Source organism: Alligator sinensis, unplaced genomic scaffold (assembly GCF_000455745.1).
Source record: "Alligator sinensis unplaced genomic scaffold, ASM45574v1 scaffold888_1, whole genome shotgun sequence".
Taxonomy (NCBI): domain Eukaryota; kingdom Metazoa; phylum Chordata; order Crocodylia; family Alligatoridae; genus Alligator; species Alligator sinensis.
In genome coordinates, this window is record NW_005842533.1 from 394,415 (window position 1) to 404,292 (window position 9,878).

The 9,878-nt window shown below is 43.5% G+C and overlaps 1 protein-coding gene across 4 annotated transcripts in view; it reads left to right on the top strand.

Moving 5' to 3' along the window:
* The first annotated feature begins 2,035 nt into the window (after positions 1 to 2,035).
* UBE2H (ubiquitin conjugating enzyme E2 H) overlaps positions 2,036 to 9,878 on the top strand; it is a 37,054-nt gene continuing 29,211 nt past the window's right edge. For 2 of the 4 annotated variants that reach the window (XR_003095918.1, XM_025213494.1), the window contains exons 1-2: positions 2,042 to 3,960; positions 4,820 to 4,894. The gene's annotated coding sequence lies outside the window, so the exon portion shown is untranslated. Of the gene's footprint in view, positions 3,961 to 4,013; positions 4,505 to 4,819; positions 4,895 to 9,878 lie in introns of those variants that run through there. The other 2 variants (XR_003095920.1, XR_003095919.1) reach the window with 2 other exon arrangements.

The following is a 9,878-nucleotide window of genomic DNA, read 5'->3' on the forward strand; positions in this document are numbered from 1 at the left end:
TTTCTGCAAGCTGAGCTGTTGAATCCTCTAAGGCTCAAAACGGGTTTCAGTTTCCTTGAAAATGAGGTGACCGAGGCCTGCGGAGGGACCAGACTCTGGGTACCAGAGCCCCACTTATGCTGGCTTTTGCAATGCTACATCGGTTCGGCTCTTACCCTGCCCAGCTGGTTTGTTTAAATCCTAAAAATCCCCCAAGTGGCAGCATTGTCTTGTATCTGAGACAGCTGGTCACTTCTTGGGGGCCTTTAAAATTTATATTCTCATTCGGGACTTGGTTTTTAAGGCCTTTGTATGCCTTATGGAAAAAATCTTTCTGAGCAAATAGCTGGTTCACAGCCTGAATTCTTCGCTCCTCAGATCTGTTGTTTTTAGTTACTGTTGAGGTTGGTTTGAGGAGGGGTTCCTCCTCTGGGATGGTCCTGTCTGTTGGGCAGCTGTCTTGTACAGTCCTTCTGGTCTTTCTGAGCACTTATTTAATTAGAGAGAAGATTTTTCTGCCTAGGGATTCAGGGCCCCATGAGGAGGTGACTTGTGGCTTCCCTTTGACAGCAAATAATGATGATTTCTTGCAGTAGGAATTAGCCTTGAGGTCTGTCTGCTAAGGTCACAATCATCCAGGGATTTGGGTTTGCTTAGAACATTCCCTGTCCTTTTGAGAAACCGCTCTGGAAATGTTTGTGTTTAAAGGAGGACTTCTGAACCCCTTTGGAGGTGGAAAGCAAGAGTCAAGAGATGCTTAAGACACTCAAGCATGCCCTGGGGAGTCTTGATGCATTCTCCCAGCCCTCCCTCCTTCACTCACAGATGACTAGAGTTTAACTGGTGGGGAAACATGGCTGAAATCTTTGGACATCTCGATAACTTAAAGAAGAAAAATGCTAGAGCAGAAAGGAAAGGAGCAGGTTTTTTTTTTTTTTTTTTAAATGCGAGAGTCTCCCAGGGCCTTGCTGAAGTGTGGATTTGTCTGCTCATCCTCATAGCCAGATTCCAACAATTTCTGGATGCATTAATGGTACAGAAGGCCTTAGGTATTGTAACACATTTCCATTGAGTTTTTTGAGCGCTGAAGTTTCGTCTTGGTACTTCTCCACCTGTTCGCTCAAACATTTTTGTTTACCCCTTTTGCTGCCTTTTGCTTCTTAAGACGTGGGCGGTTTTGAAAGCCCGAGCAGAAACAAAGCAAGCAGACAAGCGCCTTTTGTCCAAATTGTGTTCACTTTATTGTTTCTTGCAGCAAGATCTATCTGTGGTACAACACTTGCCAAACAGGCATGGTAATAAAATACTGCACTATATAACTTTGCTAACCAATAGCTTGTTGCAAACAAGACTGTATAACCTGCATTTCAGACTTTGGGTTTAGGTTGTGGCTGTTGAACTTACAAAACATGAGAGACAGGAATCAGCTGCTTAAATACCTTTTTTTGTTCTTAGGATCACACTTGAACTGTTTTTGTTAAGTGGCTTTTGATTCACTTTTACTAGAGCAGCTTGTTGTTAAACTTTCCCATGAAGCTGAATACAAACATTTTAATATAGTCTTAATATGAATATTTGACTCATGCTTCATGCTATATGTCAGGTTTATGTAAGGGCCTGATCTGTGGGAGGGAGCTCTGTGAAACTTGCCTTTAAGTGTACTGTTGAGTTGCTTGTTGGCAGGGATTCCCCCCTACCTCCTCCCCCAGAAGGGATGGTGGTAGGAGTCTGCATCCCCTTCTGTACATTTACATAAGCCAGAAATTACTTCATAAAGATAAGGGCACTGAACAGATCCCTATAGTATTTTGCTAGGAGAGCTTGGCATTTTTCAAGTAACATGAAACAAGGCCATATTAATTTGTGTTTAATCAAAATAGATATATCCGTATGTACTTAATCAACATTTCTATATGTACATGCACACACCCTCCCCATTGGATTTAAGTACACATGAATATATTTTATGTACCCATGCAATTTAAAGATGTGATGTACAAAGATAAGATGCAGAGCATCCCAAAATGTCAGTCCTGAAACAAGTTGATAGGAGTTCATAGGAGTTATTTTCCAGGGCTTTGCAAATTTTGCTTGCCGCTCTGGCCAAATCTTTGGAATACCTTGTTTGCTTGTTACCCTAATAATTCATTTAGAAGCTGAATTAATGCTCATTGTGACCAGATCCATTGCTAATGCAATACTTTTGCCATGGAGGGTGACTCTTCTGCAGTAAATGCACTTGAGAGACGGTGCGGGCTGATGGAAAGAGCACTGAAGTAGGAGCTAGGGGTTCCTTCTGGTCTCCTTTGCTTAGCAGCTGCTAGAAAGTTACCCAACCTGTTTTTTAACCCATCGATAAAGTACGCACATTTATCTCACAGGAGTGCACAAAGGATTGTTTGCACAGTGCTTGGAAGATGAAAAGGTGCTAGCATTAGTACTTTGTATTTAAACACACTGCTGAGTAGAAAGCCTTCTTGGTAAAATCTAGCGTGGGCACTGGTAGTGTCAGGAGCTCTTGATGGACAGCCTTGCTTGTAAAGACAAAAGCTCATTCTCTACATTGTGTATTCCCTATTTCCTGAAGGATATTTCATCTCGTGAAGTGATGACCTGATGTTGCCTGCCTCTGCTCATTGGAGGCTTTCAAAGTATTATGCAGTGTTAATTTTCCTACTTCTAAAATGGTGGCAATCTGAAGGTATGTAGGTGAAATCACTTGCTGAAGTTCATATAGGAGGAAAACTTTGGTTTCCTAGTGATTAATTCTCACAATACCTCCAACCTAACTCATGTATTACTAAAATTATTGATGAAAGGCAATTGCTGTAGGGTATTATTCACAAGCCATTAATCCTTGCTTGTACTGGAATACTTCAGCCGACTTGGAGGCCGAAACATCCCTGTTCATTCACTGACAATAAGGTAGACCATTCAGGGCTGCCTGTCTTTCAGCGTTGTAGTCTCTTCTTCCCAAAACAGTGGATGCTTTGATTTTTAATTAACGTAACATGTTTAAAAATATAGTTGTGCTCTTCTGTTGCAACAGTGCACTGTAATCATTCCCTCTGCCTCCCTAAAAACTCTCTCTGCTTTTGGTCTTGCAAGTCAAATTAACATTAAATTGCCATAATTTTGCATTCTGTCAGTGGGAAGCCATCTGACAGCAGAGTGCTGAAGGCGGCCAAGTAGAATCGAATGCATCAGAACATACATTTGTCATTGAGGAGGACTTAAAAGTGGTTTTGCTTCTCAAATCTGAGCACGCGTATCAACACTTAATATGAGCATCAGCAAAACTGTGCAGTTGGGAAGAGAAGTCCTGGTCCTGCTGGTCTCGTGGAAGGTGCCCAGTGATATAGAAGGGGGAGAGGTATCTCTGAAGCCTGGCCTCGCCTCAGTGGTGTCCTCTTGGCTCAGTGACTCATGTAGGGGCAGTGAAGCTTTCATTTTTTTCAGTGGTAGCTCAGATGTGTTTCTGAATTTTTAATTTCCCCTACTCGGCTGCATACCAGTCACTCAGGTGGTGCTGAGGAGGAACCGAGTGTGCTTGCTGTAGCTTCGGGTTTGCAGAAGTTGCTGGCACAGATTTCTTTGCTCCTCTTACCTTGTAGAGTTTACTCCGTGTTTAGTTTTGGGGCAGCATGAAAAGGCTGCTTTACCCTTGGAAGTTGGGGGGCGGGGAGAGACAGTCCCTCTAATGTTTATATAATTGACTTTTGTTAAAGACTAATGACTTGAATTGTTCAGATTACAGTTCCGGGTTATTACATTTCATGTGTAAGACGTTCTTCATGTTGCACATTAGACTGCTTGGCTTGCCAAGCTTCTAAGGAGGGTTGTGACTAAGTCAACACGTGTTCTGTTTCCTAGACGTAACGTTTTCCTTTACTTAATATATCAGTATTGAGAGCAAACATGAAGTCACAATCCTAGGAGGACTCAATGAATTTGTAGTGAAGTTTTATGGACCACAAGGAAGTAAGTATATATTGTGCCTTCCATGAACCCAGCGTCACAATGCTTTATGATGGCCTCGTGAGAAACGGAAGCGGATGACCAAGCACCACGTCCCTTGTTCCTCTCTAGAGACCGGGAGTAGCTGAGAAATCTGGAAACTGGGGCAAGGTGTCAACTGCTGTCATTGTGTTTTAGGTTGCATTTTGTCCTCAGTCTGTCGTCCCCCTCCTCCTCCCCATGGATAGTGAGGGAAGGTGGGGGAAGGAACCGAATTTCAGACACTAACCCTGGATGAATGTGGCTACACATAGCTGGATTAATAAGGTTGGGAGTTTGGCTGCTGTGCAAAAGTCGCAGCTGTGCCTTTTGCAGGCTAAGTCTGAGGTCCTCAGTGCCATTCCCCCTGGTGCTCAGCACCTCCAACTCGGGGCCTCTGAGCTTCGCATCTTCTGCCAAATGTTGTGGAGCATTCGTAAGCCATGTTGAAGATGGAGATGGATTATTCCAAAAGATTGGATCCCTTGCTGGGTTTCTAACGTGTCTGAGTTTAGTAATGCCTCTGAAGGTAAGTAGATTATTCAGAACTATCATTTGAATAGGACTTGTGGGTATCACAAATCAGCAAAATATGTTTTTGTCCTCAGCAAAAGCTGTATTTAAATTCTGTTGTCTTTGTGAAGGATGTAGCCCCTCACTACTCTGGGAAGGCCTTTATTGTAGGTCTTCCCATCAGAGTTTTGCCTCCGAGGAGGTTTGACATGGGGTCTTGTTCCAAATCCTTTTTTTCCAAGGACTTGTGTTGCTAAATGCCATTGCATTTTTACTCTAGCCAGAGCTCTGCAGTATGTCTAATTCCCAAATTTTTTTTGTCTCATTGCAGCACCATATGAAGGTGGAGTGTGGAAAGTTAGAGTGGACCTTCCTGATAAATACCCATTCAAATCCCCATCTATAGGTAACCAATCCACACTTCCACTCTGTCTTTCTTGTTTGTCTAATGCCATTTTGCATTCATAAATTTAATTCTACCAAGAATTCCCAAAATAAGGTTGGTGGGATTTTTGGTTTTATTATTTTTTTTTGGTGTTTTTTTGGTGTGTTTTTTTTTTTTTTTTTTAACCCTTGGCAGGAAGGCAGAGATCTCCTGCATATTTGAGCTTTCTATACAGAATATTTATAAAGTCTACAGGGAGAATGAATTTGCTGTTTAAAATACTGGATTAGGAGCTGGATGTATGGGTTTAGTTCCTGATTCAGCTCCAAAGTTTCCCTCCATGACCATGAGCAAATTTAAGCTGTCAGTTTTCCCATTTGTCAGGAAGCAGATACTTCACCACCTAGGAGGTGGCTGGAATGATTGATTTTTGTTTTTGAAGTGCTCAAGATACTATAGTGAATGAGCAGAGTGCAACGCACACGTCTACCTCGATTGAATTATTCATTAACATACACTGGGGTCTGTGTGCTTTATGCTGTAATGTTCGTGTTTGGATTGGCCTTGGGTTAGAAGTAAGCTGTTTAAAGATCTCTTCAGTGTCATGAAAGGAAACTAAAAATGGAGAAGATGGAACCTGCATCACCTTCCGTTTACAAATAATGGGCTTGGAAACGTTCTTGTATGCCGTGAAAGAATGTAGGTCTCTGCTTATATAATCAGAACAACGATCAGCTGATACAGCTATCATGGTGGGTGGCTGAAATAGTAATTCGCCTGTCCATACTGAATCAGTAAAGAGCATGGTAAGCAAAAGTTTTCATGGTAGGACACATCCATACCATGTCGTTTAGTTTTTTAATAGTAGCAGCCAGATTTTACTGTCCTCCACCATATTCTCTGATAGTTTGGGCTAACTTGAATACAGAATTTTCAGCGTTGCTTGAAAAAAACCACAGCAAATTGAACTGCATGATTGTGTTTCCACACCCCTTTCTTGAGGTATCAAATAAGTGGAGTGACATGGCGGCTTCCAGTTGAAAAGTATTTGTAGTTCAGTTGACTGAAGTCGTCTTAAACTCTTCCATCCATCTAAAACCCCAAGAAAATATCTTGAGGAAAATCGATATGGAAACTTGACTAAGTGGGTTGGACTAGATGGGTCCCTTCCAATACCAGCCTCCTGGTTCTAAGTTGTCAAGCGTTCATTGATGACTTAAAATAGAAAGAAGCCTCCGTGTCAGAGTCTATTTTTAAAATCTTTGTCTCTTGTGAGAACAAATTTCTCATCTCTTGTGCTAACTATTCCCTTTGGGGATGATGAAGCTGCATATGCAACGTGTGTGAGACTTATATAAAAAATCCTAACTGGGTGACCAAGATGCGCACACATCTGAACTGATCTCATTGCTGCAACCTTACTGCTTCCTTTTGTGCTCTACAGAGCTGTATTTGAAATTTTAAATTGTAAGACCTTTATATTGAAGCCTGTGTATCCAAGAAGCGCAAAGTGCTTCTGGGTGTTGTGAATTCATTCTCATCTCCTAAGAACCATTATTTATGTGCTGTAATCTTCAGTGGGAATGTGGAGTTGGCTGTGGACTAACCTCAGAAAGCATTTAACCTCTGCTTGACCTAGCAAACACTTTTTGGCTTTTAAACCTTTTGTCAAAGTGCAGTTGTACTTTTCCTCCCACCTGATCTGCTCTGTTTCCCATGTTGGGAGTCGCGGCTGCTGACTTGGCAGCAAGAACACATTCCTGTTAACCATGCCGAGTCTACGCAACGCGGACCAAGCCAGGGTCTGTTCCAGGAATTGTTCACCGTGATGCAGTGAAAGCACTGGGACTGCCCAGGACACGGTTTGCTCCTGGGGGGTGTTTAGTTCTTGTGATGCAGAACGTGGTTGTAGCTCCATTGGGCTCTGTTTTGATGTCTGTATCATTTTAGTCAGCCTTCAAAGGAGACCTGCACTCATGTACCCCCTATAAAGCTCTCTTCTTCCTTCCTAGCGTTCCTTTCACTCACTCCTTGTAATAGGGGGTCTGTGGCCCAAATCTAGCTCCCATTCAGAGAGGTACACAGCCTGTATGCAGCTAAAGTTGGCTACACAATTGGCACATGGGGACATAGACTCAGATTTTGGATCCTGCTTGCAAGTATATGCCTTCTTTTCTTTTTTTTTGCCATCTTGAGGATAAACTCAGTAGGGATCCACTCTGGTTTTCCTTTGCAGGAGTTTTACTTTCCCTAGGTAGGCATGTAAACCTTGTGCAAATCCCCAAAATGTTGGTCACAGAAAAATCATGACTAGTGACTGCAGGAAGAACCTTTTAGCTCAGTAGGTTAGCAGTTGGGGAACTTGATCCAGCCTTAAGCCCTCACCCCGTTTACTCCCAAGGGGGTTTAAACTTGTCTCTTAATGTGCTTACCACCAAGCCTCAGGCTAGGCATTGCACAGAACACCCTCGACTTCTGCCCAACTGGCCTGGTGAGCGTGCAAGAGGGGCAGGAGATCAAACCCCCCTTGTGGGAGTGTGGCCCAGTGAAGTGTGAACTGCTCTGTATAGAAGTGCTTTGAGTGCAAGTCCCTGCTCCCTGATGGTACTGAAGCTATCCTACTGCTGTGTATTAAACGCCAGGTGCAGAAACACCATTGGGGCAGCCTGGGTGCCCAGTGCGAAGCTGAACCCAAGAGAGCTAGTCTCAACAGCCCCGATGAGCTGATTTCTCATCGGCCGCTCTGCCCAAGGACTTCTGGGGACGGGTGGGGAATGGGATTGGGACTGGCTGCCAAAGGGGAGAGCAGTGAGGACATGGTCCAGGGCAAGATGAAGGCAGCTGCAGCAAGACAGAGGTTTTCTTTTCCTTTATGTGGCTTGTGCTTTTGCTGCCCAGTCTGGGTCAGGGTAGGGCCAGGCCTGAGTGAACCCTTGGCCCCTCTGGGGACAGCAAGAGCTCCCCACAGGCACTTCTTGCTTGATCCACATAAGTGTTGCAGGAGGGATGGGCAGTGTCAATGGAGCCATCTCCAGTCCTCAACAGGAATCCGGCTTGGGGGTGAGATGGAGAAAATCCTGCAGTGATGCACAGCCCCATTGCAGCTGGTGGCTGTTGCAGTTCGTTCTGGTTTCCTTGGAGCACACAGTTAATGACACCACTTGCCCTCGCCACCTGCGATCAGTAAGGTAGCTATGATCCTGGACAGTGAAAGCCCGTGGCTCACCTGCAAGGAGTCCTGGTTTTGGTCTAATTTTATTGATCCGTAACAGAAGGAAAAGGGGAAAGATGACTTCAGTGAGAGAGCTCTGTCGTCCGGTTCTAGGGACAGCTCTCTCCGAGAGGCAGGAGAAGCTTTCTTTGCACAAAAAATGTAGATCCCACCACACTGGTTGCACATGCATGCAGAGTTTAAATAGGCTGCCAAAGTCGCTGACTCATAAGGTGTAACCCTCGTCTCGAACAAATGACATCGCGCGTACAGAGATGTTCAGACAACAGTACTGCTTTTGCCACCTTCCCTGTGTCTTTGGTGCTCTGTACTGAAATATATCAGTCCATTTAAAAACTCTTAATGTGAACTTTGCAAAAAGGGGAGAAAAAAAATCCACTCAAGAAATGTGGTGGCTTCCTAAAGGGTACTGAAGGTCCAAAACGCTGCTCTTGATGAACGGCAGTTAGTCTTCCTTGTATGAAAAGTGGACTCTGATGAACCCTTTCCAATCGGCTTTTATCCCAGCATGGCATTGAATAAGGTACCCAAGAACTTGACCGAGCCTGTTGTTTGGAGTGTACTTCACTTCTGTGTTTTCCTCCGAAGTGTTGCTAAAATTACTGTCCCTTTTCTTACGTTAGAGGCATCGGACTTATTTGTGCTGCTGCAAGGGTAGGTCTTCAAGAAAAGATTTAAAATGGAGGACCTGCCTTTTTGGCATTGAAAATCCTGTGATTAGTTTTGGCTCCGCTGTGGTGCCTGATGTATTGTTTTTATCCAGTTTGGGTCTCTCCTCCCCCCCCCCCTTGCTTTTGGGTTATACAAGGCATTTTCTTCTTTCCTTTTTGTTTTTGTACATATTGCTGTACCTTGTTAAAGAATGCCCTGCCCCAGAGATGGTGCTCTCCCAATAATGTGAGAAGTGCTTCCTATTTATAGTTTATCAAGCATCCTGGGATCTTTCTACATGAAAGATGCCATCAGAATGGAAGTTCTCACTAATGCACTTACAGCTTTCATTATTTTGGCCTGTGGGTTCCTGCCACCTACTTCTGACTTTGCATATTCATTGCTGCCTTTCTGCTTGTCAGATAAATCACTGAAGTTACCAGGCTCAAAATAGTCTCTAACTTTCCATGGCAGAAGAATATTCTTTCAAAGACACTGGCATTTCATTTTTGAAGGCAAGGATATAAGCTTAAATGCAGATGTGTCAGACTGGCTCTGATCTTGATTTCAGATGTGGAGAGAGAGAGAGAGCCTGCAAATATTCACTCGGTCACAATTGTGGAGCCTGGAGCTAAAATCTAAGCCAATCACTCTGGAGGGGGCACGTCTGTGCGTCTCCCAGGAAAAAATTGTCCAGTTGCCCCTTGAAACTGCTATATGCTGCTTTTAATGGTTCTGTCAGCAATTTGTTTAAATTCCCTCGTCTCCCAGACTTGTGCATGCACTGGTTTCTTCCAACTCCCCAGTGGGTGAACTGCTTACTACTTCAAACACCCTCGTGGCATTGTTTCTCTTATTCTCTTTAGACTTGGATATCTTCAGGAGAACGCGCTTCTCCGTTTTGTTCCTGCTTTTAAAAAATTAAATAGTTTTGCAAAAATCTTGTTGGTCTGATAAAAGATATCATCTCAACTATGAGTCCTGATTGCTTTTAAAAGGGGAATTTCAAAGTACTTTTCAAGATCCCAACCCATGCAAGAACTTTGAACAAATTAAGAACTAGCCAAAAGCAACAAATCTGTTCATATGCCTGCTTAAAACCAGAGATTAATAATGGGCCTC